Genomic DNA, 5,889 nt, shown 5'->3' on the forward strand with positions numbered 1-5,889 from the left:
ATTTTCTGCATCTAAACACAATGTTTCCTTCTCCTTCAGATTAAATGGCAATCATAAGACACTAAGTTATGGAGGAATGACATCTGGCTTCTCGACAGACACCTCAGGCAACTGTGGCAATAGCTTTGGAGATGGCTGTGTATCTGTAATAGAGTTAAGTTTGTTGTCTGCATTGGATTACCCTCTTACTCCCTTAGATGCTTCATCCTACAGCTAATATTGGAATTACTGAACCACTCATAACCCTGATTTATAAGCCTTTTTTTTGTGTTTCTGTCTGCTACTGTTGTGTTTTAGGGGTTTTTTTGTGTTTTTTTCTTTTTGCTGTTGTTGTGGTGGTGGTTGTTGTTGTTGTTTGGGCTTTTTGCCCCTCAGAAAGCTGTTAGCATACTTTGAACAAACTTCTAAAGGAAGGTTTTGTCAATCGGAGAAAAAGGAAAAATAATAATAATTAAAGTTAAAAAGCAATCAAAAATAAATATTTTTTATGAGATGGGTGTCTATGAAAATATAAGGGGAATCATAGCAGGCAGTATTTCTAACTCTGAGGTGAAATATTCCTAAGTGTTATCAGGTCAGATCAAAATAGTTGCTGATTTGATGATGAAAATATACTTCCTTTACTTATTTTTTTTTTTTTAGACATATAATAAAATATGTTAAAATCCAATCTATTAAAATACCAGTTAGAAATAAAGTTAGAAATAATTTTGAAACAAATCACATTTTAGCTCTCTATCTTATATTGTAGCTGATTGATCCATGTGATGTGTAAAACCTAAAAACACTGATTGGATCCATTTATTTCCTGGAGAAAAACTATATGTACATCAGGCAGATCTCCTCAGTGCATGAGAATCTTCTATATGACATATAAGACTACTATTTTCATATTTTCAGCCATCAGATCTGGAGCACTTTAATTTTTCCCTGCTGGTATACTTACAAACTTACGCTTCAAAGATTGTCAGCTGATAAAAAATAATTTAACCCTTTAGGCAACAGTACCGTGTTCTGTGCTGGTTATGAAGTAATTTGCCTTCAGAAGACACCTGAGCTCTGTGGAGACGCAGCACAGCACCTGTAGAGTCAAACAGCAACATATCCAGTGTGATTCCTGATTTCCTGTGGGACACAAGAGCATGAGGGGATATCTGCATGTCTTTCTTTTGATCTTAAAAGCACTACAAAGTTAGAAACCTATCTGCCCTGCGATTCTGTCTTCTGTAAATTATGTGACAGCATTATGCTTCATCCACTTTTCTATCTGAACATGAACTGTATTCTGTGGTGGCAGAAATGACACATTATATAACTGGTAATGTGACTTTCATGTCGTCATAGGACCTATACCATCTAGGATATCACCTGCATCAAGAAAATAGCTATCAATGATAGTCAGTCCAGTAATTCAGATGCATTAATGAGACAAATATAAACAATTTCAAGTTCTGACCCTTAGACAGAAAAATTACACATCTTATCTGAAATGTATTGAAGTACAAAGATCCTACCATTTATAGTCTGTGCTTCAGCTGCACTGCCTATGCATCATTTTGCCTCCTTCGGAACTACTAAAATAATGAAAAAAATAAAAAATTAATTATTTGTTTTTCTAACCACTGGGTAGAAATTTCAAAATTTAAATTTACAAGTAAATTTCTAAGCTAGAAGAAACTCGTTACAAAATTCAAGATACTTAATGTTGAAGATACACATTAGCATTTACCAGAGTCTCAACAATTTGTACACAAATCCCAAAACATAAAAATAATCTTTAATTAAATTTGTGAAAGTTTTGATAATGCTGGAAAATTGTCTTCTTATTTTTTCAAGTCAAAAGAAGCACCATATAGACATTATTGGCAATATGAAATGCCTTTCAGTTATGAGTTATTCTTAGGAAGAATGAAATCTTTTCAAAAGTTGTCAGTCTCCTGCGTCTTCCTCAACACAAACTTCCACCTTATTAAAAAATCAGGGCTGCTAGTAAAGGTGTGAACAGATGTTTTATCTCCACATTTTGTGCATAAATGCAAGTAGTTGGATGTAAATTGATCAAACTGTTGAAACAAATCATTTAAGATTTGTGCAGTGATTAATAATAGATGCCAGTAATCAAATCTCCCTGCCACCAGCACATCTGTTACAGAGAGTTCTGGTTTGCCCTATTATGCAAATGTGCAATAAAACAAATAAATTACTTGATTTAACAGCTGGTTGGAAAACATTATTTTTAGGTGATTTTTTTAATGTATTGTTTTTACCATTGATAGCCACTTGATGTAGGCTAATCCAATTATGCTTTGTAGTGTCACAGAATGGGGGAGGGAATTTACCAAGTCTGCTCAGAAACTGCTGCAGAATTTTAAAGATATTCAGAATTTCTCAGATGCTCATGGCTTCTGAAAGAACAAAGTACACAGGAGAAGAGAGTTTTCCTTGAATTTAATACTCAGAAATACCTTCGTATAATTTGTCTCTTCAATACTGGGAGTGTCACACAAGAAACCTTTGTGGGACTTTTGAAAAGACCAACACTTGATCTCAGAAATCTGTTTCTGGACATTTTGGTGGATAGGCTCATGAATTGAAGAGAGGGAAATATCAGCACAGAAATATCCTTGATTTAAGATATACTTAGGCTACACTATTTAGTTATGGATACTGCAGATTTCAGCACCAGCATTATAGAATCATAGAATCATAGAAGCTGGAAAAGACTTCTAAAATCATCAAGTCCAGCCATTAACCTAACACTGCCAAATCCACCACTAAACTCTGCCCCTAGGTGCCCTGTCTATATGTCTTTTGAATGCTTACAGGAATGGATCAACCAGAGCCTTGGGCACCCTGTTCCAAAGCTTGACAACCCTTTCAGTGAAGACATTTTTTCTAATATACACTCTAACTCTGCCCTGGTGCAACCTGGGGACATTTCCTATTGTTTTATCACTTGTAACTGAGGGAGCTTTCAATTTTTTAAAGCAACATAATTTTCTCCCTTTTTTGTCTCAGGGGTGTATGACAGGTTGTGGAGACATGTCTTATTTTTTTCTGCTATTCCCCAAGTGTATATTGGAAGAACTAAGATTGTTTTTTCTTCTGTAGGATGAAAGAAAAACAAAAGAAGGGAAAAAGAGCAATAGTAAAATGTCTACCTAAGAAAGAACTTCACTCTGAATATGTTTGTTCCCTTTATTTTTTTTGCAACCAAATATATTTCTCCCAAAATTTTATATGCTGAATTACACATTTTATGGAGTACTGCTATAAAACCAGACAAACATTAATTTCAAACAAACATCATCTTTCAGCTCCCTGGGTTACCAAATAACCAGCTGTGTCAGCAACATATATTGCTCTAGAGGGACACATTTTAATAAAGTCATCTCAGAGCAGAATATGTTGCTTTATAAACCAAGTTCAAAAATAGCCAAACAGATAGATATAGATAGAAACCACCCATTACAGGGAGATGAAGTATAAATATTTTTGCAATTCTCAATGACTACCCAAAAAGTTGCGAAAAAACTTGCATGTCCTTTTATTCTGTATGAAAAGATATAGGTATATGGGAAGCATATAAGAATATGATACACGGTCCTTATTCCATTTTGCTGGAACAAGAAATTCAATCTGTGTAGTACAATGTATCTTTCTCTCTTGAAAAGGTGATTATCAGAACAAATTAATAAGCATTTTGATCTGAATGTCAAAGTCTGTCAAGGTTCATGTTTTCTTCTTATTTTTTTTCTGTCTTTTTTATATGTGTTGCAGAAAAGACAACTGATTCAGAAGAGATCTTTGAGAGATAGCAATACAATTAGCATAAAGAAAAAATTTAGAATATTGTAAATTATTCACTAAGAAAAATATCTGGACTTATTTGAGTTCCAGTAGATTTCCTTGGATGAGAAACCAAGTTTCAGAAATAGGAGGAATGGAATTCTTCTAACTCCTTGACTTGATTGTCCTGATTTTGGGTAGTCAAAAATCCCAGCAATATTCTTTGTACAGTTCTAAGTGAAAGTCAGGAGTATAAGAAGGGTTAAACATTTTTAAATTATCACTAAGTATGTGTATATTTGTGTCTCCATTTAGTATTTTCAGCATAATGTGTAAATCAATGATACTTCTTTTTATCAAAAGAGGTTGGCAAAGCAAGGTAATAAAATTTCTTCTTGAAAAACACAGAATTGATCATGGTCTCTGTAGAACTATTTAGTGTCAAAAAGTAGGTATCTAGTAGTATTTCAGAAGACTTAATGTATTCAATCACATTGGATTGTGAAAATATGGCACTGACACAAATCAGTCGTGCTCCCTCCTGGAAAGTCAGCTGAAGAGCAAATATCAGATCTTCTAAAATAGTATTAGAATATTGTGTTACCTGATTTGTTCCCTAGTAATCTCACGCTTGATGCATCATAGAAAACTTCAAATGATTATGTAGTTTCTTTTCTGCATTCTTTCTCCTAGGGACTCATTTTCCAGATTACTGAACTGATTCCATCTTTCAGACAGTCTTTGCAATGAAAAGGATGCTGAGAAAATACCACACAAGCAAATAGAGTTTTAGATTGTTTATGTAAAATTCAATGGATTATCTAGGGAAAAAGTACATTGTCCAGACCTCCTCAATCAACTCCATATATTACTCCTGCCAGCAAATATGATGACAGAATTTAAGATGAAAAATTAGTATTTAAAATTGCAAATGTAACCAATTATGATATCTTGTAATTATTCAGTGAAATTTAAGAAAGTTGTGAGACTTTGAGAGTTTAGTATTGCCTTCCATCTCTCAGTATGTAGATGTGTGAACAAAAAAATTCTTGTAATACCAAACCTTTGGTGTAAAAGCAGTTTTGAGCAGAATTTATCAGCATCAATATTCTGAGTACAGATGTGCTTGATCTGCTGTAACAAGGACATTGTTCTCATTGTATTCTAGGACAGGACAATGGAGAGGAAGTTATGTGACCTGAGTGTTCTTAGAATTCTTACAGTTTTGCATCTCTATGGTGGTGTAGAGAGGTAATTTTCAACAGTTTTGGAAGCTTGGACAGTCTTCAAGGGAATCTTATGTCAACCAGAGAGTGACCCAACTTAATAAAAAAAGCAGAGTTGCAATTCACACATTCCTTTGTAGATGGGGTTTGAAAATCTCACCACTTTCTTCTATAACTAGTTAATAAATATTTAGCAAGAAACATAAGTAATCAGAAGGTTGATGTTAATCATTCTTGCCAACACATGAGATGTGTTAAAAACAAAACTTACATTTGCAATTTGTTCAGTTAGCAAGAATTGAATAACAGGAAATATAAAATAAAATCAATATCTTTCTGGAGTTGTACCAAAACAGAATGAAAAAGAATGTGCACTTGTAGTGGCAATGTACAGCAGAAACAATGATATAGGAAGGGGAATGGAAATCAATCACTTGATCAGAGAACAGAATTACTTTGATAGGATCAGTGAAATTACAGGAAATGAATGGATGAACTAAAGTCACAAGAAAAACAAAAGTTGTGTATGTAATGTATGTTAAAGATACCTACTGTGTAACTGGGGAGGGCACTGATATCCTGTGATGATAGAAATTGTAAAGAAATTACATAAAAATGAAACCTTTTTTTAAAAAAAAACCCCGATGAAATCTGTAAATCAGAGACAGTTGAAACAGTTCAACTGTCCTCACCAAACCATCCCCCTCCCTGGCCTCAGCTGTTCACAGATGTCACTCAGCTGCTCTACATGTCCTCCATAAAATGCATTAAAAACTCATACGGATTTTTTTTTTTTCTCTGTTAGCAAAGCAGAAATAGAGGTGTTGCCCAGCTAAAACTCTCACGAACGGATCCTCATGAACATGATTTTGTT

General features: G+C 34.0%; 1 long non-coding RNA gene across 1 annotated transcript; it reads right to left on the reverse strand.

The window, feature by feature from the left end:
• Positions 1–1,518: 1,518 nt before the first annotated feature.
• On the reverse strand, positions 1,519–5,673 carry LOC111930053 (uncharacterized). The gene is made up of 3 exons (XR_002865015.2): positions 5,568–5,673; positions 4,394–4,547; positions 1,519–1,574 (listed from the first exon to the last, which is right to left on the reverse strand). It is a non-coding gene; the product is annotated as an uncharacterized LOC111930053 (long non-coding RNA).
• Between the last annotated feature and the right edge of the window lie 216 nt (positions 5,674–5,889).

The sequence above is a fragment of the Cyanistes caeruleus genome, chromosome 6 (genome assembly GCF_971803275.1).
Source record: "Cyanistes caeruleus chromosome 6, bCyaCae1.hap1.1, whole genome shotgun sequence".
NCBI classification, from domain to species: domain Eukaryota; kingdom Metazoa; phylum Chordata; class Aves; order Passeriformes; family Paridae; genus Cyanistes; species Cyanistes caeruleus.